Source organism: Chiloscyllium punctatum, chromosome 11 (genome assembly GCF_047496795.1).
Source record: "Chiloscyllium punctatum isolate Juve2018m chromosome 11, sChiPun1.3, whole genome shotgun sequence".
In the NCBI taxonomy this organism is placed as follows: domain Eukaryota; kingdom Metazoa; phylum Chordata; class Chondrichthyes; order Orectolobiformes; family Hemiscylliidae; genus Chiloscyllium; species Chiloscyllium punctatum.
In genome coordinates, this window is record NC_092749.1 from 92270955 (window position 1) to 92298723 (window position 27769).

At 48.3% G+C, this 27769-nt stretch overlaps 4 non-coding genes and 2 pseudogenes across 4 annotated transcripts; 2 read left to right on the forward strand and 4 right to left on the reverse strand.

Annotated features, from left to right (window-relative positions):
* Positions 1–847: 847 nt before the first annotated feature.
* LOC140483426 (U5 spliceosomal RNA) lies at positions 848–966 on the reverse strand (annotated as a pseudogene).
* Positions 967–3889: 2923 nt separating this feature from the next.
* Positions 3890–4002, forward strand: LOC140483419 (U5 spliceosomal RNA). The gene has a single exon (XR_011961953.1). It is a non-coding gene; the product is annotated as a U5 spliceosomal RNA (small nuclear RNA).
* A 5033-nt stretch (positions 4003–9035) lies between these two features.
* LOC140483428 (U5 spliceosomal RNA) lies at positions 9036–9150 on the forward strand. The gene has a single exon (XR_011961957.1). It is a non-coding gene; the product is annotated as a U5 spliceosomal RNA (small nuclear RNA).
* A 3463-nt stretch (positions 9151–12613) lies between these two features.
* On the reverse strand, positions 12614–12728 carry LOC140483422 (U5 spliceosomal RNA). Its single transcript, XR_011961955.1, has one exon. It is a non-coding gene; the product is annotated as a U5 spliceosomal RNA (small nuclear RNA).
* A 4196-nt stretch (positions 12729–16924) lies between these two features.
* On the reverse strand, positions 16925–17037 carry LOC140483411 (U5 spliceosomal RNA). Its single transcript, XR_011961945.1, has one exon. It is a non-coding gene; the product is annotated as a U5 spliceosomal RNA (small nuclear RNA).
* A 9027-nt stretch (positions 17038–26064) lies between these two features.
* LOC140483427 (U5 spliceosomal RNA) lies at positions 26065–26183 on the reverse strand (annotated as a pseudogene).
* Between the last annotated feature and the right edge of the window lie 1586 nt (positions 26184–27769).

The following is a 27769-nucleotide window of genomic DNA, read 5'->3' on the forward strand; positions in this document are numbered from 1 at the left end:
TGGGAAAACAATATAGTTTTTGCAGGATACGGTGTGGGAGGAGATGTAGTCCAGGTTGCTATGGAAGTCTGTGGGTTTATAGTAAATGTCAGACCATAAACTGTCACCGGAAATGGAATCAGAGAGGTGAAGAAAGGAGAGGGAGATGTCCACAATCGACCAAGTGAATTTGAGAGTGGGGTGGAAGTTGTTCGTGAAGTCGATGAACTGCTCCATTTCAGCCTTGGTGCAGGATAGAACACCGATGTAGTCATTGAAGTAACAGCAGAAGAATTGGGGAACAGTACCAGTGTACATACTGATGAAGGATTGTTCAACATAACTGCCACAGAGGCGGGCATTCCTGATGAAGGGCTCTTGCCCAAAACGTCGACTCTCCTGATCCACAGATGCTGCCTGACCTGCTGTGTTTTCGACTCTAATCTCCAGCATCTGCAGTCCTCACTTAGGCGTAGCTAAGGCCCATGAGAGTGCCTATGCCACCCCCTGGATTTGGGGAAAGTGGAAAGAATTGAAAGCAAAGTGATTGAGGCTGAGGACTAATTCAGCGAAGTGGAGCTGTGGAGAGATCCGGATGGGTCCATTGGAGAGGTAGAAACTGAGGGCCTGCAAGCCATCATTGCAGGATAAGGACATGTATAGGGACTGCATGTCCAAATTAAAGATGAAGCTCCTGGGGGCCAGGGATCTGTAAGTCTGAAGAAGTGGAGAGCATAGTTTATGTCCTGGATGTAGAATGGAAGTGCCGAGACCAAGGAGGAAGAGAATAGAGTTGAGGCAGGAAGAAATTAGTTCAGTGGGACAGGAGCACGCGGAGACAATGGGTCAGCCGGGGGAGTTGGACTTGTGGATCTTGGGGAAGCAGGTAGAGCCGAGCAGAGGGATTATTCTGTGGAGTGTTTATCTCCACAGAAGTCTTTAGTAAAAGGCAAAAGACTTATACAATCTGCAGAGAAACTATAGTATGTTAAATAAATTGCTAACTTTACCCTCAATCCATTACATTCGTAGCTCTTTAGCATCATGTTGAGTGACCACACTGACAATCAATGTCGACACTAAGGAACAAACAATGGAAATAAAATTGAGTGCAATCGTGGAAAATAGTTCATTTCCCACAGAAGGAACATAGAACATCGAACAGTATAGGCCCCTCAGCCCATGATGTTGTACTGAGCATTTATCTTACCCTAAGATCAACCGAACCTACACATGCCTCAATTTACTGCCGTCCATGTGCTTGTCCAGCAGTCACTTAATCTCCCTAATGTCTCTGACTACATTACCACAACAGGCAGTGCATTTCACACACACACCACTCTCTGCATAAAGATACAACCTCTGACATCTCACCTCGACTTTATTCAATTCCCTTAAAATTGTGACTCCTCGTTACAGCCATTTCTGACCGAGGGTAAAGTCTCTGGCTATCTAATCTATCTATGCCTATCATTACCTAGTACATTGTAAGTCTTCCTCTCATTACCTTGTATCTTGAGGAATACCTATTTACTTTTTGTACAGTTATGTTCTAGTGATGAAGATGAAGGAGTGGGGCCTCCGTGTCTTTCCCTGCAGGAAATGACATTGCAGATCGTCAGTTCTGTGTTGTTTACTGTTCAAATGAGGAGATGACCACTGCCTCTCTCACTCTTTGTTCTCATCAAGTGTTTTTTTAATGAAAGAACCTGTGAAGAGTGAGGAGAAAGTCAATTTAAAGGAGAGTGTTGGGATGTCCCTCAGGACTCTTGTATTTTTGCGATATTTATAAGCTGTTATTGTAAAGCTTGAAAGGACTGCCTTTCCAAAATTGCTCAGCAATATAATGTGGAGAAAGTGAGGACTGCAGATGCTGGAGTCAAAATCAAAACATGTGGCACTGGAAAAAGCACAGCAGGTCAGACAGCATCCAAGGAGCAGGACAGTCGATGTTTCGGGCATAAGCCCTTCAACATGGCAGAGTAAACTGTGCAGATGGGAACATCGGAACAGGAATTGGCTATTTCGTCTCTTTTGCCTGTTCCAACCCCTTTAACTCATGGCTGATCCTCCTCTTAACTCCATCTTCCCATCTAAGTTTTGCAACTAACTGTAGCCGTTACTAAAAAATTAAGTATTCATTTAAAAAGACTCCATTGAATATACAAGATGAAGGGATAATAAAATTCAGCTGTTTTCTTGATGAAAGGAGTTGGTAGAATGGACGAGAGAACCTATTTTCAAATATAGAAATATAGATAAAGTCTTAAAATTGATCTCACTCTTTCAGGGATATATGTGGTCAATTGCAAATTTCAAAGTAGTTTCAATCAATGGATGGGAAACATAAATCTTTCCTCTCATACCATGTGTTAGATAGGGCGACCCTTTCTCCTCTGGCCTGTTTCTTGTGTCCCACAGAACTGTTTGCCAAGTCCATCAGAAAACATGCTGGTCATAGAAGACAGAGTAGTTGTGGGAGGGTGCCTTTCGGAATGGAGATCAGTCAGTAGTGGTTGTCAACAGGGATCAGTGCTGGGGCCTATATTGTTTGTTGTATCTATAATTAATTAGAAGGAATATGCATGAGGTCTGTTTAGTATGTTTGTGGATGACACCAAAATTGGTGAGAGTTGCAGATAGTGAGGAGGATGATCAAAGGATACAGCGGGATATACTGAGATTGCAGATTTGGGTTGAGAAATGGAGTTTAATCCGGACAAATGTGAGGTGATGCATTTTGGAAGATCAAATTCAGGTGCAAATTGTACAATAAATGGCAGAACCCTTAGGAGCATTGACATACAGAGGGTTCTGGGTGTACAGGTCGACAGATCCCTGAAAGTGGCAGCACAGGTGAATAAAGTGGTCAGGAAGGAATACAGCACGCTTGCCTTCATCGGCCAACCCATCGAATATAAATGTTGGCAAGTTCTGTTACAATGGTACATAACTTCAGGGAGGCTACCTTTGGAATATTGTATGTAGTTCTGATCGCCAATCTACCAGAAGGATATGGATGCTTCAGAGAGGGTCCAGAGAAGATTTACCAGGATGTTGCCTGGTCTGGAATTTCAGTCATGAGGAGAGGTTGGATAAAGTCGGATGGTTTCCACTGGAAATACAGAGGCTTGGGGTGGCTAGATTGAGGTTTACAAAATTATGAAAGGCATTGATGGGGCAGATTGTGAGAAGCTGGATGAAAGATCGACTGCAAGACAGCACAGGTTGAAGGTGAGGGGGGAAGGTTTAGGGGAGAGGTACGGGGAAAATCTTTCGCCCAGAGAATGGTGGAAGCCTGGAATATATTGCCAGTGGAGGATGTTTGAAGCAGGCACGCTGGCACCTGAAAAGCCTGTCTGTCTGACATGACTCAAGTTGTGTGAATGGGGTTGGAGGGCAGTTCCCTCGCACTTGGAATGTTTTGTATTTAAATGCTACCTTTGATGTCATCTGAACGGTTTCTGGTGTGGGATAATTCAGAAATCGGAACTGAAAATTTTGAAAGCATGGAATTCCTGAGGGGCATCAGCACCCCCGGCCGCTTTAAATTTCGTTCGGCCTCTCACCTTTTCAAAAAAAACTTGAGGAGGACAAAGAGTGAGAGAGGCGGTGCTCGTCTCGCCATCCAAAGGGGAAACAGCACAGGACCGACAACCAGCAATATCGTTTCCAGCGGGGCGAGAGGGAGGCCCCGCCCCCTCATCTACATACGTGGAACATAACGGTGCGAAAGGAAATAGTTACCCCTCTTTCTGTGGGATAGGAACTGTTTTGCGCTCTTGAACCTAATGTGAATTAAGTTGTTTGTTCTGTGGTATTGATGATACTTGTCAGTGTGGTCAGTCAGCATGATGCTAGAGAGCTCCAAGCAGAGTGGGTTGAGGGTAAGGTTAGCGAGTTGTTTAGTATACTCTGGTTTCTCTTCAGATCGTATAAATCTTTCGCCTTTTACTAAAGATTTCCGTGGAGAGGAACACTCAGAGTTTGAATGAATTTTTTGTGGCCCTGCTTTTGTAGGGCTGTTGTCTAGTTGCAAAGAAAGAAATGAAGTGTTTGTCTTGTTTTGTGCTTTCCCGTCTTTTCTGTTGTGTGGTTTTCCTTATTTTGCCATTTTTTCTGGGTAGACTTGTGAATGGTTCCTACGGTTTGGGAGCTTCCTTCTCTTTCCTTTTAAAGCGGTGTCCTCCTGCTATTGGCCACGCATTTAGCTTTTGTTTTCTTGGGTCTTATTTTATCAGAAACTGCCTCGGTCTTAATTTTCTGGGGTGTCTTCATTGCTACCTGTTTTGGCAAAGCTGCTTTTGTTGGCTGCACACAGATTTGATAGAGTATTTCCATTCATTATTATATAAATCCTGTGTAAAAGTCTCATTGTTGATCAGGAACGGTTCTCGCCATCTACTCCTCAGTGCCAGTAAGCGGCAGGTCATGGTAACTCTGAGGGCCGATGACAGTGGGAACATCCTCCACCCACCCTCGAGCTTCGCAATCGGAGGGAGCAGAGGCTACCTGACATATGCAGGGCAGCCCAAAGTGTGCCGAACCTGCGGGAAGTCGGGACACGTGGCGGCGGATTGCAAAGTGACCATCTGCAGGAACTGCAAACAGGAGGGTCACTTGACTAAGGACTGTCGGGAGGAAAAGAGCTGCAACCTGTGCGGAGAGGCAGGCCACATGTACAAGGCCTGCCCAAGACGAGGAGCCGCCACCTACGCACAGATGGCCGGAGGTGGCAACACGAGCCGTGGATCGACAAAGTCCAGCGAGGTACCGCGAATCAGCAAAGGAACGGTGTCAGGAGGCACCCAGAAGGAAGGGCAGGTTGTAGAGGAGCAGGCGGCAGACAGCGGGGAGATGCAGCAGCCGACCCAAGCTCCTGCAAGACAGACGGAGGAAATGGAAGAGGAGGGATCAAAGGAGGCAGAGCAGTGGATTATCGTCAAAAACAGGAAGAGGAAACCTCTCGAGGGCCCCAAAGCCACCAAGCGAAGGGGGAAGAGACACCTCCAAGAGGAGGATACAGGCAGCTCCTCCGAGGGTGAGGACGGGCGCAAGAAGGGTCGCCTCCGGAGGAAGAGGCAGAGCGCCGTGGGGAGAAAGGAGGGCAACACCGCCCAAGAAGGAAAAGACGATCCCTCTGAGGGGATGGGTGAAGGCCTCCCCCTACCCGGTGAGAACCAAGGGGTACCCACCGGCCCACAGCTCCAGGGAACTGGGAGCAGCGTCCCAGTGACAGCCCTGATGTCAGATGGAGAACGGGGCGATGCGGACCCTGGGTCTGACACGATGACACCAGAGCGGGGAAATGACTCCAGCGTGGAGCCGGACAACTACCTCAGCCCTGGGAAGGTCCAGCAGTTTGCTGTCACCACGGGGATGCACGCAGCTACCCCACTGGAGCAAGACCAGAAGAAAATGGACACCGGTAACCCCGCAAACTGTTAAAATGGGGTTTAAAATTGCCAGCATAAATGTGCGTAGCATTAAAGCGGCTACGCGATGTGTTTCAACGCTGGCCTTCCTGGCCAACGTCAAAGCCGATGTCCTGTTTCTGCAGGAGTGCGGGATACCGCACCTCAGCAGTTACAGGAGATGGTCGAGCTTGTGGGCCCACGGGCCGTCAGTGTGGTCGGGGGGCAACGATAGCCGCGCCTCCGGCCTGGGTATCCTGTTGCGGGGAGGCAACTTCACCATCTCCGAGGTTAAGGAGGTGGTGGGCGGGCGCCTCCTCGTCGTGGACGTCAAATACAGAAACGCTCCCGTGAGACTAATCAACGTGTACGCCCCAGTGGGTAAGAGTGAACGGTTGGCCGTCCTGCAACAGCTTCCACTGCTGCTGGCTACGTCCAGGCCGGTCATTCTGGCCGGAGACTTCAACTGCATCATTGATGCTGATGGACGATCCGGCGGGGGGGACAGTAAACCGGACGCTACGTCCAGGGCCCTGATGGAAACGGTCAAAGACGCCAAGCTGCACGACGTCTTCAGCGCCCCTGCAGATGGAGCGCAGCGTAGATACACCTGGTCACGGGCAGACGGGTCTATCCGCTCAAGGATAGATTACCTGTTTGTGTCCCGAACGCTCTCGGTCAGATCCACCGACGTCAAGCCGGTGTTCTTCTCTGACCACTGCCTCCTGCTGGCCGACTGTCACCTACAGGACGAACAGCGGGCGGGCAAGGGAACGTGGAAACTGAACACTAAGCTGTTGACCCCGGGAAACATCGAAGAGCTCAAGAGGGATTACGCAGGTTGGAGAACCGTGAAGCCCCTCTTTGAGTCTCCAGCGGACTGGTGGGAAACGGTAAAAGGGAACATCAAGAGGTTCTTTATCCTCAAAGGTGTCCAGGAGGCGAGAGAGAGGCGGGGAAAACTGTCCCAGCTCCAGGAAAGTATGCAGAACCTGCTCCTGCTGCAGACGATGGGGGTGGATGTCACGGAGGACCTCAAGGAGGTGAAGGGCCAGCAAGCCTCGCTCTTTGCCTCGGAGGCCTCCAGGATAATCTTCCGGTCCAGGGTCCGCTCGGTGGAGCAGGACGAGACGTGCTCACGTTTCTTCTTCCAGAAGGTGCACAAAGAGAGCTCCGTGCTCAGCAGCCTGAAGAAAGAAGATGGCTCGGTAACGTCATCTCAGGCTGACGTCATGAGGATCAGCAAATCCTTCTACGCCAGCCTGTATGACTCGAAGCCGACCGACAGCGCGGCCTCCCAGTCGTTCCTGTCCTCTATCACGGAGGTCCTAGATGACGGAACACGAGAGAGGCTGGACCAGCCGCTATCTCTGGATGAACTGACCAAGGCCCTCGAGTCCTTCGAAAAGAATAAAACTCCCGGAAGCGACGGCTTACCGGTCGAGGTTTATTCCGCTCTTTGGGACTTGATCGGCCAGGACCTGCTGGAGGTGTATGTCAGTATGCTCCGGGCAGGTACCATGAGTGAATCCATGAGGAAAGGCATCATCACCCTCGTCTACAAGCGGAAGGGGGAGAGGGAGGAAATTAGAAATTGGAGACCGATCTCACTGTTAAATGCAGACTACAAAATCCTGTCAAAGGTCATCGCCAACCGGGTCAGGTCTGCTCTGGGATCGGTGATCCACCCGGACCAAACCTGTGCTGTACCGGGCAGGAAGATCTCTGAGAGTCTCGCACTCCTCAGGGATACGATCGCCTACGTGCAGGACAGGGGGGTGGACACCTGCCTCATCAGCCTGGACCAGGAGAAAGCCTTTGACAGGATATCGCATACATATATGAGGGATGTCCTCTCCAAAATGGGCTTTGGGGAGGGAATCGGAAATTGGATCAGACTGCTCTACACCAACATTGTCAGTGCAGTCTCAATCAATGGGTGGGAATCAGATAGCTTCCCTGTAAGATCTGGAGTCAGGCAGGGATGCCCCCTCTCACCCGCCTTGTTTGTGTGTTGCATAGAGCCATTTGCCGAATCCATCAGGAAGGATGCGAGCCTGAGAGGGGTGACTATTCCTGGCAGCGGGGGCCTGCAGGTTAAGGCCTTCCTGTACATGGATGACGTCGCTGTTTTCTGCTCGGATCCGCTGTCCGTGCACAGACTCGTGTGCATCTGCGACCAGTTCGAACGGGCCTCGGGGGCCAAGGTAAACCGAGGCAAGAGCGAGGCCATGCTCTTCGGGAACTGGGCCGACCAATCCTCTATCCCCTTCACCGTCAGGACTGACCACCTGAAGGTGCCGGGTATTTGGTTCGGGGGGGCTGGGGCGTGCGCCAAGACCTGGGAGGAGCGGATCAGGAAGATGAGACAGAAACTAGGCAGATGGGGGCAACGGTCGCTCTCCATCGCGGGAAAAAACCTGGTCATCAGGTGTGAGGTCCTCTCAGTATTGCTATATGTGGCACAGGTCTGGCCTATCCCCAGGACCTGTGCCACCGCAGTCACCCGGGCCATCTTCCAATTCATTTGGAGATCAAAGATGGACCGGGTCCGAAGAGACTCAATGTACAAAGACCGGTGCAATGGGGGAAAAAACACGCCCAATGCCACCCTCACCCTGATGGCCACCTTTGTGTGTGGCTGCATCAAGCTGTGCGTGGATCCCCGGTACGCAAACACCAAGTGTCACTACGTACTGAGGTTCTACCTGTCCCCGGTGTTGCGAAGGATGGGCCTGGCCTCGCTGCCGCGGAACGCTCCGAGTAGTTGGACCGTTCCGTATCACCTGTCCTTCGTGGAGAAATTTATGAGGAAAAACACCTTTGACCACAAGTCCATCAGGAAGTGGTCAGCACGTAGCGTCCTTGAGACCCTTCGGGAAAAGGAGAGGGCGGATCCTGTCGAGCGGTTCCCTGAGCAGACTGTCAAAGCCATTTGGCAGAATGCCTCATCGCCAGAACTTTCCAACAAGCACCAAGACGTGGCTTGGCTGGTGGTGAGAAGGGCTCTGCCCGTGAGATCCTTTATGCACGCCCGGACTCTCTGCCGCACCGCACGCTGCCCTCGAAGTGGCTGCGGGGGGGACGAGACTGTCACACACCTCCTTCTGGAATGTGCCTATGCAGAGGAAGTCTGGAGAGGAATGCAGTGGTGCTTGTCGAGGTTCGTCCCGAGCAGCGCCGTGACGCGGGACTCCGTGCTCTACGGCCTGTTCCCCGGGACTCACACCGAGACGAACATTAACTGCGCCTGGAGGATCATCAACTCGGTGAAGGACGCTCTCTGGGCGGTCCGAAACCTGTTGATCTTCCAGCTGAAGGAGTTGACCCCGACCGAGTGTTGCAGACTGGCACATTCCAAGGTCCAAGACTACGTGTTGAGGGACACGCTGAAGCTTGGGGCAGCTGCCGCCAAGGCGCGGTGGGGAAAGACCACCGTGTAAGATCGGCCTGCCGATAGAAGAACAGGGGGCCCATACAGACGTTTTTTGGGCTCTGCTGATGCCTCAGCCAAATATATGTATATATACAAGATGGAAAAAATGCACAGGATTGTAAAGGACAAGAATAAAGTCGAATCTGTGTTTGTAAATATGGACATATGTATGGCATGATCCAATGTACAGACCATCAAATCATTTATGAATAAAGTATATTTTTGAAATAAAAAAAAAAATTTCGCCTTTTACTAAAGATTTCCGTGGAGAGGAACACTCAGAGTTTGAATGAATTTTTTGTGGCCCTGCTTTTGTAGGGCTGTTGTCTAGTTGCAAAGAAAGAAATGAAGTGTTTGTCTTGTTTTGTGCTTTCCCGTCTTTTCTGTTGTGTGGTTTTCCTTATTTTGCCATTTTTTCTGGGTAGACTTGTGAATGGTTCCTACGGTTTGGGAGCTTCCTTCTCTTTCCTTTTAAAGCGGTGTCCTCCTGCTATTGGCCACGCATTTAGCTTTTGTTTTCTTGGGTCTTATTTTATCAGAAACTGCCTCGGTCTTAATTTTCTGGGGTGTCTTCATTGCTACCTGTTTTGGCAAAGCTGCTTTTGTTGGCTGCACACAGATTTGATAGAGTATTTCCATTCATTATTATATAAATCCTGTGTAAAAGTCTCATTGTTGATCGGGAACGGTTCTCGCCATCTACTCCTCAGTGCTGTCAATTAGGTCTCAGAAAAGGTGAGTGACAGAAGGAATATCGATGCGGATGTACCCGATGAAGAAGCAGCGCTCCGAAAGCTGGTACTTCCAAATAAACCCGTTGGACTATAACCCGGTGTCGTGTGAGTTTTAACTGAGAAAGAATATTGTCTTCGGAATGTGGGAGGTCGAACAGTGTGGTGCTGGAAAAGCACAGTCGGTCAGGCAGCGTCCGAGGAGCAGGAGAGTCGACGGTTTGAGCGTAAGCTCTTCATCAGAAACGAGGGGGTGGCCCGAGGGAGCTAGGAGTTGAATGGCAGTGGGGGGAGGGAAGGTAGCTGGGATTGCTAGCTGGTAGTTGACGTTGGGAGTGAAGTGATAGGTCAGAGAGCAGGGTGGAACAGATAGGTGGGAAGGAGGATGGACAGGTAGGACAGCTCAAGTGAGCGGTGCTGGATTGAAAGGTTTTTACTGGGATAAGGTGGGAGGAGGCGAAATGGGGAAACTGATGAAATCCACATTGATCCTGTGCGGTTAGACCGTCCCATGGTGGAACATGAGACGTTCTTCCTCCAGACATCGGGTGGCTGGAGTTTGGCGGTGGAGGAGGCCCAGGACTTGCATGTCCTTGGCGGAGTGCCAGGGTGACTTAAAACGTTCAGGCTTAGGAGACAACCTGGGTGTGCAGTCTTGAACTGTCCTACCTGTCCACCTTCCTTCCCACCTATCCGCTCCACTCTCCTCTCCGACCGATCACCTTCAACCCCACCTTCATCTACCTATCACATTCCCAAATACTTCCCGGCCCCACCCCTCTCCCTTTTATCTCCCAGCTGCCTTGGGCCACCCCGTCATTCCTGATGAAGAGATTATGCTCGAAACCTCGACTCTCCTGCTCCTCCGTTGCTGCCTGACCGGCTGCGCTTATCCGTCACCACACTCTTCGACTCCGATCTCCAGCAGCTGCAGTCCTTGCTTTCTCCTGACTGAGGAAGATGCTTGGTGTCGTTGCTCCCCAATGTCGAGGGTCACTGTGAAACTGCTGGCAAATGCAAACTTGTGCACCGCGGTGAGTGACAGCGACTTGTATTCGGCTCGATTGGCCAGGATCTGCTGGAGGTGTACGACAGTATGCGGAAACCTGTACTTCCAAATAAACCTGTTGGACTATCCCCTAGTGTTGTGTTAAATGCAGACTACAAAATCTTGTCAAAGGTCATCGCCAACCGGGTCAGGTCTGCTCTGGGATCGGTGATCCACCCGGACCAAACCTGTGCTGTACCGGGCAGGAAGATCTCTGAGAGTCTCGCGCTCCTCAGGGATACGATCGCCTACGTGCAGGACAGGGGGGTGGACACCTGCCTGATCAGCCTGGACCAGGAGAAAGCCTTTGACAGGATATCGCATACATATATGAGGGATGTCCTCTCCAAAATGGGCTTTGGGGAGGGAATCGGAAATTGGATCAGACTGCTCTACACCAACATTGTCAGTGCAGTCTCAATCAATGGGTGGGAATCAGATAGCTTCCCAGTAAGATCTGGAGTCAGGCAGGGATGCCCCCTCTCACCCGCCTTGTTTGTGTGTTGCATAGAGCCATTTGCCGAATCCATCAGGAAGGATGCGAGCCTGAGAGGGGTGACTATTCCTGGCAGCGGGGGCCTGCAGGTTAAGGCCTCCCTGTACATGGATGACGTCGCTGTTTTCTGCTCGGATCCGCTGTCCGTGCACAGACTCGTGTGCATCTGCGACCAGTTCGAACGGGCCTCGGGGGCCAAGGTAAACCGAGGCAAGAGCGAGGCCATGCTCTTCGGGAACTGGGCCGACCAATCCTCTATCCCCTTCACCGTCAGGACTGACCACCTGAAGGTGCTGGGTATTTGGTTCGGGGGGGCTGGGGCGTGCGCCAAGACCTGGGAGGAGCGGATCAGGAAGATGAGACAGAAACTAGGCAGATGGGGGCAACGGTCGCTCTCCATCGCGGGAAAAAACCTGGTCATCAGGTGTGAGGTCCTCTTAGTATTGCTATATGTGGCACAGGTCTGGCCTATCCCCGGGACCTGTGCCGCCGCAGTCGCCCGGGCCATCTTCCAATTCATTTGGAGATCAAAGATGGACCGGGTCCGAAGAGACTCTATGTACAAAGACCGGTGCAATGGGGGAAAAAACACGCCCAATGCCACCCTCACCCTGATGGCCACCTTTGTGTGTGGCTGCATCAAGCTGTGCGTGGATCCCCGGTACGCAAACACCAAGTGTCACTACGTACTGAGGTTCTACCTGTCCCCGGTGTTGCGAAGGAGGGGCCTGGCCTCGCTGCCGCGGAACGCTCCGAGTAGTTGGACCGTTCCGTATCACCTGTCCTATGTGGAGAAATTTATAAGGAAAAACACCTTTGACCACAAGTCCATCAGGAAGTGGTCAGCACGTAGCGTCCTTGAGACCCTTCGGGAAAAGGAGAGGGCGGATCCTGTCGAGCGGTTCCCTGAGCAGACTGTCAAAGCCATTTGGCAGAATGCCTCATCGCCAGAACTTTCCAACAAGCACCAAGACGTGGCTTGGCTGGTGGTGAGAAGGGCTCTGCCTGTGAGATCCTTTATGTACGCCCGGACTCTCTGCCGCACCGCACGCTGCCCTCGAAGTGGCTGCGGGGGGGACGAGACTGTCACACACCTCCTTCTGGAATGTGCCTATGCAGAGGAAGTCTGGAGAGGAATGCAGTGGTGCTTGTCGAGGTTCGTCCCGAGCAGCGCCGTGACGCGGGACTCCGTGCTCTACGGCCTGTTCCCCGGGACTCACACCGAGACGAACATTAACTGCGCCTGGAGGATCATCAACTCGGTGAAGGACGTTCTCTGGGCGGTCCGAAACCTGTTGATCTTCCAGCTGAAGGAGTTGACCCCGACCGAGTGTTGCAGACTGGCACATTCCAAAGTCCAAGACTACGTGCTGAGGGACACGCTGAGGCTTGGGGCAGCTGCCGCCAAGGCGCGGTGGGGAAAGACCACCGTGTAAGATCGGCCTGCCGAAAGAAGAACAGGGCGCCCATACAGGCGTTTTTTTCTTTCTATCTTTGCAACTAGACAACAGCCCTACAAAAGCAGGGCCACAAAAAAATTCATTCAAACTCTGAGTGTTCCTCTCCACGGAAATCTTTAGTAAAAGGCGAAAGATTTATACGATCTGAAGAGAAACCAGAGTATACTAAACAACTCGCTAACCTTACCCTCAACCCACTCTGCTTGGAGCTCTCTAGCATCATGCTGACTGACCACACTGACAAGTATCATCAATACCACAGAACAAACAACTTAATTCACATTAGGTTCAAGAGCGCAAAACAGTTCCTATCCCACAGAAAGAGGGGTAACTATTTCCTTTCGCACCGTTATGTTCCAGGTATGTAGATGAGGGGGCGGGGCTTCCCTCTCGCCCCGCTGGAAACGATATTGCTGGTTGTCGGTCCTGTGCTGTTTCCCCTTTGGATGGCGAGACGAGCACCGCCTCTCTCACTCTTTGTCCTCCTCAAGTTTTTTTTGAAAAGGTGAGAGGCCGAACGAAATTTAAAGCGGCCGGGGGTGCTGATGCCCCTCAGGAATTCCATGCTTTCAAAATTTTCAGTTCCGATTTCTGAATTATCCCACACCAGAAACCGTTCAGATGACATCAAAGGTAGCATTTAAATACAAAACATTCCAAGTGCGAGGCAACTGCCCTCCAACCCCATTCACACAACTTGAGTCATGTCAGACAGACAGGCTTTTCAGGTGCCAGCGTGCCTGCTTCAAACATCCTCCACTGGCAATATATTCCAGGCTTCCACCATTCTCTGGGCGAAAGATTTTCCCCGTACCTCTCCCCTAAACCTTCCCCCCTCACCTTGAACCTGTGCTGTCTTGCAGTTGATCTTTCATCCAGCTTCTCACAATCTGCCCCATCGATGCCTTTCATAATTTTGTAAACCTCAATCTAGCCACCCCAAGCCTCTGTATTTCCAGTGAAAACCATCCGACTTTATCCAACCTCTCCTCATAACTGAAATTCCAGACCAGGCAACATCCTGGTAAATCTTCTCTGGACCCTCTCTGAAGCATCCATATCCTTCTGGTAGATTGGCGACCAGATAGATCAGAAGCCTAAGCATGCGTGGCGCTGGAAGCCTGCACATACACAGTTGATAGGGCAGCTGGTATTAGCAGATACTGCCTTTATTTGACACTGGTGCTCTGGAGGAGACTGAAAGCATGGACGGGGCAGAGATGTTTGGGTAAAGCGGCATTGCTTCCTGAAAATGTTGCTGCTTGTTTCTCACCTTGGTGCACAGTGGTTGGGAAACTAGACCAGAGCAGAGAGCAGTTAAAAGTCAACTGTACATATATTTTTGAAAATATACTTTATTCATAAAATTTGTAAATAAAAACAATTCAACTTGAACATCACAGGATTTTCAAGAAAATTTAATATGTTCCAAGAAAAGTATGCCTCACTCGATAACATTTTAACTATCTTAAAGTTTGCAAAATAAATTTCATGTCAGGTATACAACTTGGAGGCAAAATATTTCAAATTTGAATGAATAAGTGTAGCAGAAATAATGTTCTCCACACAACACATGTAGAGGTGGCTCAATAAAATATACAACAAACATTCTTGGATAGACACAGTCTGGGTGATCTACAGTTTCTGACCCCTGGGTATACTGTGGCCAAATGGTCCAAGAGCGCAATTTTTCCCCACTGTACACCTGCAATGGCTACCCCAAGTTTGAGCATGTCTTGCAAAAAATAAACCTGGAACCGGAAATATGCTGGTCTATAAACCTCAGTCATGGTCAACTCTTTTCACTGGAGGACCTGCAAGTTTTTGGCAGACTTAGAAGCATCTTGACAGAGGTTCCTTCAGACACAGTTGGAGTTTAAGAGTCAAACACACTGTGGATCTGAAATAACAGATAGGCCAGACCAGATTTCCTTCCTTAAAGTTGATGAGTTTTATGATAATTGAGAATAGTTTTATACTCACAATTACCCAGATTAAATTTTCAATTCCAAAAGTCCTACGATGGCATTTGAACTGGATGCTTAGGATTACTCACATATTGATATTAGCATTGTGCCACCCGTTTCCTGCTTTGTTTTTAGTGTGTAGTGATTTCATTGGTTTTTGTTCAACTTGAGTAAATAATACTCTTGGCTTAGTTTGTTTTCAGGAACAAATACAAAAGTAACGACACAGTGATGAGTGAGTGTTACTGGAAAAGCACAGCAGGTCAGGCAGCACCTGAAGAGCAGGAGAATCGGTGTTTCGGGCATATGCTCTTCATCAGGAATACAAAAGTAAACCGTATAGCTTGGCATGTTAAAATAGTTTAGACCAAGTTAACAGAAGTAGGTATAGCTTTGTTACCTCACAGGAGTTCTTCTTTGTTGTTTACGGCTGTGAGATTTAGCCGACAACGCCCTGGCATGAGTAACTATGACTCTTTGTGATGGGGCGTCCCCAAAGCGTCTTGCAGGTATAGTTACTGCAAGAGTTTTCACATCTTTTGCAGTAATTGATCAATCGTCCTCCTGGTTCTCACTGGTAACAATAGATTTATCTATGATTGGCTTATTGATTACATGAAAAGTATGACATGGTTGCAGATCTACATGGATCATGATACTATACATTAGAGGGGCCACCTTACCAAAACATAAATCTACAGTACGGAAGATTTTACAGATCGCCCCAAGTCTAGTTGGGGGTATCCCAGACAAACAACTGCCCCGCTGGTTCACTGTTGGTGGTGACTGGTGTAAAATATAGCAGTCACACTATGCCCGAGATTAAAAAAAAACACAACACTAGGGGATAGTCCAACAGGTTTATTTGGAAGTACAGGTTTCCGCATACTGTCGTACACCTCCAGCAGATCCTGGCCAATCGAGCCGAATACAAGTCGCTGTCACTCACCGCGGTGCACAAGTTTGCATTTGCCAGCAGTTTCACAGTGACCCTCGACATTGGGGAGCAACGACACCAAGCATCTTCCTCAGTCAGGAGAAAGCAAGGACTGCAGCTGCTGGAGATCGGAGTCGAAGAGTGTGGTGACGGATAAGCGCAGCCGGTCAGGCAGCAACTGAGGAGCAGGAGAGTCGAGGTTTCGAGCATAATCTCTTCATCAGGAATGACGGGGTGGCCCAAGGCAGCTGGGAGATAAAAGGGAGAGGGGTGGGGCCGGGAAGTATTTGGGAATGTGATAGGTAGATGAAGGTGGGGTTGAAGGTGATCGGTCGGAGAGGAGAGTGGAGCGGATAGGTGGGAAGGAAGGTGGACAGGTAGGACAGTTCAAGACTGCACACCCAGGTTGTCTCCTAAGCCTGAACGTTTTAAGTCACCCTGGCACTCCGCCAAGGACATGCAAGTCCTGGGCCTCCTCCACCGCCAAACTCCAGCCACCCGATGTCTGGAGGAAGAACGTCTCATGTTCCACCATGGGACGGTCTAACCGCACAGGATCAATGTGGATTTCATCAGTTTCCCCATTTCGCCTCCTCCCACCTTATCCCAGTAAAAACCTTTCAATCCAGCACCGCTCACTTGAGCTGTCCTACCTGTCCATCCTCCTTCCCACCTATCTGTTCCACCCTGCTCTCTGACCTATCACTTCACTCCCAACGTCAACTACCAGCTAGCAATCCCAGCTACCTTCCCTCCCCCCACTGCCATTCAACTCCTAGCTCCCTCGGGCCACCCCCTCGTTTCTGATGAAGAGCTTACGCTCAAACCGTCGACTCTCCTGCTCCTCGGACGCTGCCTGACCGACTGTGCTTTTCCAGCACCACACTGTTCGACCTCCCACATTCCGAAGACAATATTCTTTCTCAGTTAAAACTCACACGACACCGGGTTATAGTCCAACGGGTTTATTTGGAAGTACCAGCTTTCGGAGCGCTGCTTCTTCATCGGGTACATCCGCATCGATATTCCTTCTGTCACTCACCTTTTCTGAGACCTAATTGACAGCACTGAGGAGTAGATGGCGAGAACCGTTCCCGATCAACAATGAGACTTTTACACAGGATTTATATAATAATGAATGGAAATACTCTATCAAATCTGTGTGCAGCCAACAAAAGCAGCTTTGCCAAAACAGGTAGCAATGAAGACACCCGAGAAAATTAAAACCGAGGCAATTTCTGATGAAATAAGACCCAAGAAAACAAAAGTTAATGCGTGGCCAATAGCAGGAGGACACCGCTTTAAGAGGAAAGAGAAGGAAGCTCCCAAACCGTAGGAACCATTCACAAGTCTACCCAGAAAAAAATGGCAAAATAAGGAAAGCCACACAACAGAAAAGACAGTAAAGTACAAAACAAGACAAACACTTCATTTCTTTCTTTGCAACTAGACAACAGCCCTACAAAAGCAGGGCCACAAAAAATTGATTCAAACTCTGAGTGTTCCTCTCCACGGAAATCTTTAGTAAAAGGCGAAAGATTTATACGATCTGAAGAGAAACCAGAGTATACTAAACAACTCACTAACCTTACCCTCAACCCACTCTGCTTGGAGCTCTCTAGCATCATGCTGACTGACCACACTGACAAGTATCATCAATACCACAGAACAAAGAACTTAATTCACATTAGGTTCAAGAGCGCAAAACAGTTCCTATCCCACAGAAAGAGGGGTAAACTATTTCCTTTCGCACCGTTATGTTCCAGGTATGTAGATGAGGGGGCGGGGCTTCCCTCTCGCCCCGCTGGAAACGATATTGCTGGTTTTTTTTGTTTTTTTTTCTTTCTTTTTTTTTAAAGGGAACAAACCCCTCACTACAAAATCACCCATGATCACAAACAACTCAACCATCCGCACACACCCCCAACCAGCTCTTTTTTTAAATTTAACCCCCACACTTCCGCCTAAGTGCGGTAGTGCTTATTTTTTTCCCCAGCACCCATGGTGTGTGTGCGTGTGTGTAGATGTGCGACACAGTGAAAGACACAAAGTGCACAAATCTTTATTCAACGATATTGCTGGTTGTCGGTCCTGTGCTGTTTCCCCTTTGGATGGCGAGACGAGCACCGCCTCTCTCACTCTTTGTCCTCCTCAAGTTTTTTTTGAAAAGGTGAGAGGCCGAACGAAATTTAAAGCGGCCGGGGGTGCTGATGCCCCTCAGGAATTCCATGCTTTCAAAATTTTCAGTTCCGATTTCTGAATTATCCCACACCAGAAACCGTTCAGATGACATCAAAGGTAGCATTTAAATACAAAACATTCCAAGTGCGAGGCAACTGCCCTCCAACCCCATTCACACAACTTGAGTCATGTCAGACAGACAGGCTTTTCAGGTGCTCAGTGTTGAAACAGGCTGTACCGACTGCATGGTCTAGATCTGGCGCAGCCCAGACCTGGCTGGGCATTGAGGAGGTAGAATAGAGGAGCTGAGTACTATTTCAAAGGAGAAAGACTGTGGAAATCGACAATATAGTGGGATTTGAGAATCTTCTTGCATGAATTACAAAAAGCTATTACAGGTATTCAATTTCAGCAAGTAATGGGGAAGGGAAATTGAATATTTACTCTTATTTCAAAGGATGTCAAATATAAAAGTAGGGAGGTTTCGCTAAAACTATACAATGCACTTGTTGGACCTCAGCTGGAATACTGTGAACAGATTTGGGACACTGATTTAAGGATATTGTGAGAAACAAAGCCCACTCACTTCAATAATTTCAGTCCGAGACAAGATCTGAATCAGTAGTGTCATTTATTTTACACTTGCAAGTGGGTGTGATGTCCAGTGTCTCTAAGGCAGAGGACATACACACCAAATTCAATTCATACACAACATTTAAATGATTTGATTTCTATTGTTTTACACTGCTCCCTCCCCTGTTTACATCGTCCACTTCCCTAAGACCGGCCCCCATTACCCCTGTTTATCTCTTGCCTTATCCGGCCTTGTCTGTGACAAAATGCTTATTTCTGGCCTCACAAGGCCGTTTGACCTCATCCTGCTGTAGGTCATTGTTAGGAATATTCTTTCTTCATCATTATCTACCCCCTCCATCTATGCCTTTCCCGAGGCCGTTCTGATCCCTATGACCCTTTTAATTGGGGTTTGTTCCTCTGTCTCTGTAAAAGTGGGAAACAAATGTTTATACCTACTGTTTGTACAGGCGCATCTAACGAACTTGAGCTGTAGCTTTCCCAGTCAATATCTGGGAAGTTAAAATCCCCCATAACAACCACCCTATTTCTTTCACTCTTCTCCTGAATCATCCTTGCAATACTTTCCTCTACATCTCTCGGACTATTAGGAGGCCTGTAGAAAACTCCTAACAGGGTGACCTCACCTTTCCTATTTCTAACCTCAGCCCAAACTATCTCAGATGGCAAGTCTTCCTCCGTCGTCCTTTCCATTGCTGTAATACTATCTTTGACAAGCAATGCCACACCTCCCCCTCTTTTACCCCCACCTGTGACCCTACTAAAACATTCAAACCTTGGAACCTGCAATAGCCATTCCTGTCCCTGTTCTACCCACGTCTCTGTAATGGCCACAACATCGAAGACCCAGGTACCAATCCACGCTGCAAGTTCACCTACCTTATTTCTTATACTTCTGGCATTGAAGTATACACACTTCAAGCCACCTTCCTGTTTACCGGCACCCTCCTTCGAGCTCGATGCCTTGTTCCTAACCTCCCTACACTCAAGGTCCTGTACCCTAAAGCTACACTCCAGGTTCCCATGCCCCTGCAGAGCTAGTTTAAACCCTCCCAAAGAGTGCTAGTAAACCTCCCCCCAAGGATGCTGGTGCCCCTCAGGTTCAGGTGGAGACCATCCTGTTTATAGAGGTCCCACCTTCCCCAGAAAGAACCCTAGTTGTCCAGAAACCGGAATCCCTCCCTCCTGCACCATCCCTGTAGCCACGCATTTAACTGTTCTCTCTCCCTATTCCTCGACTCTCTATCACGTGGCACGGGTAACAGACCAGAGACAACAACTCTGTTCATTCTAGCTCTGAGCTTCCAACCTAGCTCCCTGAAAGCCTGCCTAACATCCTCACCCCTCTTCCTACCTATGTCGTTGGTGCCAACGTGGACCACGACCTGGGGCTGCTCCCCCTCCCCCTTAAGGACCTGGAAAACATGATCAGAGACATCACGTACCCTTGCATCTGGGAGGCAACATACCAAACGTGAGTCTCTGTCGCCCCCGCAAAACCGCCTATCTGTGCCCCTCACTATTGAGTCCCCAATAACTATCGCTCTACCTTTCTCCACCCTTCCCTTCTGAGCAACGGGGACAGGCTCCGTGCCAGAGGCCTGAACCTCGTTGCTGACCCCTGGTAAGTCCCCCCCCCCACAAGTATCCAAAACAGTATACTTGTTATTGAGGGGAACGACCGCAGGGGGTCCCTGCACTAGCTGCTTCCTCCCAGTCCCACTCACTGTCACCCATCTGTCTATAACTTTCGGAGTAACTACTTCCCTAAAGCTCTGATCTATGACCACCTCTGCCTCCCGAATGATCCATAGTTCATCCAACTCCAGCTCCAGTTCCCTAACACCTTATTCATAAAATATCTTTATGTACATACTCAGCCACTTAAACAGTCAGTTCTGTAAATTATCATATGAAGACACAAACATTGGAGTTTGGCTCTATCCAACAAACAAACCAAAGGCTTGTCCAAGATTATATTTACATGCTTTTCTTATTTTAAATATAATTCATTCATAAAAAATACCGATATACACACACATGGTCACAAAAGCAATTCGCTTCTGTACAGTAGCATATCGGGTAAATAAACAAACATGGGAGTTTGACTCTATCCAAACAAACCAAAAGTGTCTCTGGCTTAAACCACACTATATTCACATGCATTTGAGGCAATCGGAGGGTCCGATAACTGAATGGACCCCCAATTTAACTTCAAAAGGAAGACCTAGGATCCACTCTCTCCTTTTCTTTCAGGATCTAAAGGACACTACGTGCTGGCCACTTCCTGATGGACTTGTGGTCAAAAGTGTTTTTCTTTGCAAGTTTCTCTACAAAGCTCAGGGATATGAAACAGTCCAACTATGGGGAGCATTCAAGCAAACAAGCCAGTCCCCTACAACACTGGAGACACATAGAACCTCAGTATGTAGCGACACTTGGTGTTTGCATACCAAGGGTTTACGCACAGATTGATGCAGTTGCGTACGAGAGTGGTCATCAGGATGAGGGAAATGTTTGAGTACATTCTTCGCCTTCTTGTCCAGTATTTTGTACATAGTCCCTGCGGACATCTTTGATCTCCAGATGAAGTGGAAGATAGTTCGTGTGACTACAACAGCACAGTTTCAGAGAATGGACCAGACCTGTACCACAAACAACAGACAGTGCTTCACACCTGCTGACCAGACTTTTACTCACAATGGAGAGGAAACAATGTTCCCGCAAGATCAGTTTCTGCCTCACCTTGGCGATGCATTCCTCTCAAGATTTTGCACATGCCCCGGCCTCCCCGAACCACATTCTCAGCACCCTCAAGTTATCTGTTCTGAAGGTGAAAGGGGTAAAGGATCGATTTGCCCGGTTCCCAAAAAACATGGCCTCACTCTTGCCTCGATTTATCTTGGTTCTCAAGGCTAGTTCAAACTGGTCACAGATGTCTGCACACTGACTGTGGATCCAAGTAGAAAACAGCAAATTGTCAATGTGGAGGAAGGCTTTGAGCTACTAACCTCTACTGCCTGGAATAGTCACTCCTCTCGGGCTCACATCATTCCTGATAGATTCAGCAAATGGCTCTATACAACACACAAACAAGGCAGGAGAGAGTGGGTAGTCCTGCCTGACCCCAGATCTGATCAGGAAGCTTTTTGATGCCAACCCGTTGATTGAGACTGCACGAATGATTGATATAAAATAGTCAGGAGAAAGTGAGGACTGCAGATGCTGGAGATCAGAGTCAAGAATGTGATGTTGGAAAAGCACAGCAAGTCAGGCAGCATCCGAAGACCAGGAGAATCAACCTTTCGGGCATAAGCCCTTTATCAGGAATGAGGCTTGTGGGCCAGAAAGGGGGCGCTGAGTGATAAATGGGAGGGGAGGGTGGGGCTGCAGGAGGTAGCTGGGAATGTAATAGGTAGATGAAGGTGGGGGAGACGGTGATAGGTTGGAGAGGAGGGTGTAGCGGATGGATGGGAAAGACAATGGACAGGTCAAGGTGGCAGTGCCGAGTTGGAGGCTTGGGACTGGAATAAAGTGTGGGGAGGGGAGGAAATGAGAAATAAAGTAGTCAGTCCAGTTGCAAATTCCCTCCCCGAAGCCCATTTTGGAGAGCATGTCCCATATGTAGGTGTGCAATATCCTGTTAAAGGCCTTCTCCTGGTCCAGGGACTAATGAGACAGGCGTCCATCCTCCTGTCCTGTACCTCGGCGATCATTCCCCTGAGGATTACAGACTCTCAGAGATCATTCTGCCCAGTACAGCACAAGTTTGGTCATGGTGAATCACAAATCCCAGAGCAGATCTAGTTGGCAGTGACCTTTGACAGGATTTTGTAGCCTGTGTCCAGCAATGAAATTGGTCACCAATTTCTGATTTCTTCCCTTTCCCCTTCCACTTGTAAATGAGAGTGATACCTTTCCTCATGGATTTGCACATGCTACCTAACAGAAGCATACTGTCATCCATCTCCAGCAGGTTCTGGCCAATCAAGGCTCACAGAGCTGAGTATAACTTGATTGGTAAGCCATCGCTTCTGGGAATTAGATTCTGTCTGATGGATGCAAGGGCCTTGATCAGCTCATCCAGATGTAACAGCTGGTCCAGCCTCTCCCACATGCTGTCATTTAAGACCTCCATGATAGAGAACAGGAAAGATTGGGAGATCATGCTGTCTGTGGCTTTCATTTCATTCAGACGGGCATAAAAAGATTTGCTAATCCTCAGTATAAGACTGAGATGACAATACCGAACCATCTTCTGCCTTCAGGCTGCTGAGCACAGAGCTCTCTCTCCCTGTACACCTTCTGGAAGATGAAACGTGAGCATATGTCATCATGCACCACTGTGTGGACCCTGGACCAGAAGATTATCTTGGAGGTCTCCAAGGTGAAGAGTGAGGCTTACTGACTCAACACCTCCTGGAGATCCCCTGTGACATCAACCCCATTGTCTGCAGCAGGAGTAGGTTCTGTATGTTTTCTGGAATTTGGACAAGTTTCCCTGTCTCTCACTTTCTCATCTTGTGAACACCTTTGAGGATAAAGAACCTCTTAATGTTTCCTTTGACTGTTTCCACCAGTCTGCTGGAGACTGAAAGAAGGGCTTCATGCCTCTCCAACATGTGTAATCCCTTTTGAGCAGCTCAAAGTTTTCTGGGGTCAACAGTTTCACATTCAGCTACCATGTTCCCTTGCTGGCCTGCTGATCATCCTGTAGGTGATAGTTGGCCAGCAGGAGGCAGTGGTCAGACAAGAACATTGGTGTGATGTTTGTGGATCTGACCCAGATGTACGGGATGCAAACAGAAAATCTATCCTTTAAAGACTTGTCCTGTCTGGCTGTGACCAGGTGTATCTATGCTGGACTCCATTTGCAGAGGTGCTGAATATCTCATACAGCTTGGTAACTTGAACCATTTCTGTCAGAGATCTGGATATGGAGTCCAGTTCGATCTCAGCTCCTCCATCTTGTCCATTTGCATCGATAATGCAGTTGAAGTCTCAGGTCAGAATGATCGTCCTGTACATTGCCAGCAGCAGTGGGAGCTGCTGCAGGACAACCAGCCGCTCACTCATTCCCGCCAGGACGTACCTGTTAATTAATCTCGGGAGCATTTCTGTACCCAACGACTGCTACAAAGAGGCGTCCTTCCACCACCTCCTTAAGTTTGAGCTGGTGAAGTTGCCTCCTCGCAGCAGAATATCCGGGTTGGAGGAACAGCAATCGTTAGCCCTCGACCAGATCAAAGGCCTATGGGCCCATAAGCTGAACCATTTCCTTTAGCTGCTGAGTTACAGTATCCGACACTGCTGCAGAAACAGGAGGTCTGCTTTGGCATTGGCCAGGTAAGCCAATGTGGAGACATATTGCATGGTGGCTTTTAGACTACGCACATTCATGCTGGCAAATATAAAATCCATGTTAAGATTTTTGGATCACCATACTGTCCAATAAAGGTTTAAACATGGTTCCTGTTGCTGGCCAAGCTCCCCACCATCTGCTATATCCCCTCCCCTGTTTCTTTAATGCCTCCTCCTCCTCCATTGACTCAGATGGAGATTTAGTCAGTTTGTCACTATCGAGAGCATCTTCCTTTCTTTTTCAGCAAGTCTTACCTTCTTTCTGTTTGACCCTTTTCTTAGCTTCTTATTGTAGCGTGGTGCCTTTCTGTTCTTTGGGGTCCACTGATAGTGTTGCCACTTCTGGCCATTTGTCCATATGTGGCCCCCACCTCCATCTTGAACAGGCCTTGATAGAGGTGGTCTACTTCCCCACACAGGCTCCAGCTCTTTGTCTTTTTGCAATCCTTAATCAGACTCCCCTCTCTGTTTGAAGTTCCTGCAGGGGGTCATTTTGCAATCCACTGCATGTGGCCTGCAGGTTTGGCACACACTGAGCTGCCCCACATTGGTAAGGTAGTGAGTTAAATATGAAATAAAAAGCGAGGTTACTGTGGATGCTGGAAGTCAGGAGCAAAAACAGAAACTGCTGAAAGGTCTCAGCAAGTCTGGCAGCATCTTTGCAGAGAAATCATAGTTAACATTTTGGGTTCAGTGATGCTTCCTCAGAAAACAGCAGCTATCAACTGCCAATTGCTTAGCAATAATCTGCTCAGTTTGGGTTCTTCCAGGTGCTCTTAGCCTCATTACAGTCCAGAGGAGACAAACAGGAGGGAGGAAGAACACAGGATCAGGAAGGCAGTATCAGGAGGCAGTATCATCGAGAACTCAATGTTATGTCATCCTGGATGTAATCTACCAAGGTGGAAGATAAGGTGTTGTTCCTCCAATTTGTGGTCTGATCCACTGCAGCAATGGAGGAGGCCGAGGATGGAGGGGGAGTGAGAAAGGGAATTGAAATGGGTGGTGACCAGGAGGTCAGACTGGCATTTCAGGCCCTGGCAAAGATGCGTGGCAAAATGGTCACCTAAACTACGTTTGGTCATACCGATGTAGAATAGACCGCATAGGGAGCACCAGATGCAGTGATCAAGGTAGGGGGAGAGGCAGGTGATCCTCTGTCTCATCTGGAAGGACTGTTTTGGGGCCACGGATGGATGTGAGGAAGGTAGTGTATAGGTAGGTGTTGCATCGGTTTTGGTTGCAGTGGAAGGTACCGGGGTGTTGGAGGGGTTGGTGGGGAGTCTGGTGTGAATCAAGGAGTGGCGAAGGGAACGGTCCCTTTGGGAAGAGGAAGATGTTCTGGGTAATAGGGTCTAATTGAAGTTGGCAGAAGTGTTTGAGAATATGTTGGATGTCGAGACTGGTGGGGTGGAAAGTGAGGATAAGGGGGAGCCCATCTTTATTATGTTGGGGGCAGGGTTTAGAACAGTGAAGCGGGGAATGGAAGAGGTGCAGTGGAGGGTTGTCTGAATGACAGAGAGTGGAAAAGCACCTTGGAAATAGGAAGACATCTGGTATGCTAGGGAGTGGAACGTCTTCTTGTCAGAGCAGATGCAACAGAGACGGAGGATTTGGGAAAACGATATAGTTTTGCAGGATACGGTGTGGGAGGAGGTGTAGTCCAGGTTGCTATGGAAGTCTGTGGGTTTATAGTAAATGTCAGACCATAAACTGTCACCGGAAATGGAATCAGAGAGGTGAAGAAAGGAGAGGGAGATGTCCAAGATAGACCAAGTGAATTTGAGAGTGGGGTGGAAGTTGTTCGTGAAGTCGATGAACTGCTCCAGTTCAGCCTTGGTGCAGGATAGAACACTGATGTAGTCACTAAAGTAACAGCAGAAGAATTGGGGAACAGTACCAGTGTACATACTGATGAAGGATTGTTCAACATAACTGCCAAAGAGGCGGGCATTCCTGATGAAGGGCTCTTGCCCAAAACATCGACTCTCCTGGTCCTCGAATGCTGCCTGACCTGCTGTGTTTTCGACTCTAATCTCCAGCATCTGCAGTCCTCACTTAGGCGTAGCTAAGGCCCATGAGAGTGCCTGTGCCACCCCCTGGATTTGGGGAAAGTGGAAAGAATTGAAAGCAAAGTGATTGAGGCTGAGGACTAATTCAGTGAAGTGGAGGTGTGGAGAGATCCGGATGGGTCCATTGGAGAGGTAGAAACTGAGGGCCTGCAAGCCATCATTGCAGGATAAGGACATGTATAGGGACTGCATGTCCAAATTAAAGATGAAGCTCCTGGGGGCCAGGGATCTGTAAGTCTGAAGAAGTGGAGAGCATAGTTTATGTCCTGGATGTAGAATGGAAGTGCCGAGACCAAGGAGGAAGAGAATAGAGTTGAGGCAGGAAGAAATTAGTTCAGTGGGACAGGAGCACGCGGAGACAATGGGTCAGCCGGGGGAGTTGGACTTGTGGATCTTGGGGAAGCAGGTAGAGCCGAGCAGAGGGATTATTCTGTGGAGTGTTTATCTCCACAGAAGTCTTTAGTAAAAGGCAAAAGACTTATACAATCTGCAGAGAAACTATAGTATGTTAAATAAATTGCTAACTTTACCCTCAATCCATTACATTCGTAGCTCTTTAGCATCATGTTGAGTGACCACACTGACAATCAATGTCGACACTAAGGAACAAACAATGGAAATAAAATTGAGTGCAATCGTGGAAAATAGTTCATTTCCCACAGAAGGAACATAGAACATCGAACAGTATAGGCCCCTCAGCCCATGATGTTGTACTGAGCATTTATCTTACCCTAAGATCAACCGAACCTACACATGCCTCAATTTACTGCCGTCCATGTGCTTGTCCAGCAGTCACTTAATCTCCCTAATGTCTCTGACTACATTACCACAACAGGCAGTGCATTTCACACACACACCACTCTCTGCATAAAGATACAACCTCTGACATCTCACCTCGACTTTATTCAATTCCCTTAAAATTGTGACTCCTCGTTACAGCCATTTCTGACCGAGGGTAAAGTCTCTGGCTATCTAATCTATCTATGCCTATCATTACCTAGTACATTGTAAGTCTTCCTCTCATTACCTTGTATCTTGAGGAATACCTATTTACTTTTTGTACAGTTATGTTCTAGTGATGAAGATGAAGGAGTGGGGCCTCCGTGTCTTTCCCTGCAGGAAATGACATTGCAGATCGTCAGTTCTGTGTTGTTTACTGTTCAAATGAGGAGATGACCACTGCCTCTCTCACTCTTTGTTCTCATCAAGTGTTTTTTTAATGAAAGAACCTGTGAAGAGTGAGGAGAAAGTCAATTTAAAGGAGAGTGTTGGGATGTCCCTCAGGACTCTTGTATTTTTGCGATATTTATAAGCTGTTATTGTAAAGCTTGAAAGGACTGCCTTTCCAAAATTGCTCATCAATATAATGTGGAGAAAGTGAGGACTGCAGATGCTGGAGTCAAAATCAAAACATGTGGCACTGGAAAAAGCACAGCAGGTCAGACAGCATCCAAGGAGCAGGACAGTCGATGTTTCGGGCATAAGCCCTTCAACATGGCAGAGTAAACTGTGCAGATGGGAACATCGGAACAGGAATTGGCTATTTCGTCTCTTTTGCCTGTTCCAACCCCTTTAACTCATGGCTGATCCTCCTCTTAACTCCATCTTCCCATCTAAGTTTTGCAACTAACTGTAGCCGTTACTAAAAAATTAAGTATTCATTTAAAAAGACTCCATTGAATATACAAGATGAAGGGATAATAAAATTCAGCTGTTTTCTTGATGAAAGGAGTTGGTAGAATGGACGAGAGAACCTATTTTCAAATATAGAAATATAGATAAAGTCTTAAAATTGATCTCACTCTTTCAGGGATATATGTGGTCAATTGCAAATTTCAAAGTAGTTTCAATCAATGGATGGGAAACATAAATCTTTCCTCTCATACCATGTGTTAGATAGGGCGACCCTTTCTCCTCTGGCCTGTTTCTTGTGTCCCACAGAACTGTTTGCCAAGTCCATCAGAAAACATGCTGGTCATAGAAGACAGAGTAGTTGTGGGAGGGTGCCTTTCGGAATGGAGATCAGTCAGTAGTGGTTGTCAACAGGGATCAGTGCTGGGGCCTATATTGTTTGTTGTATCTATAATTAATTA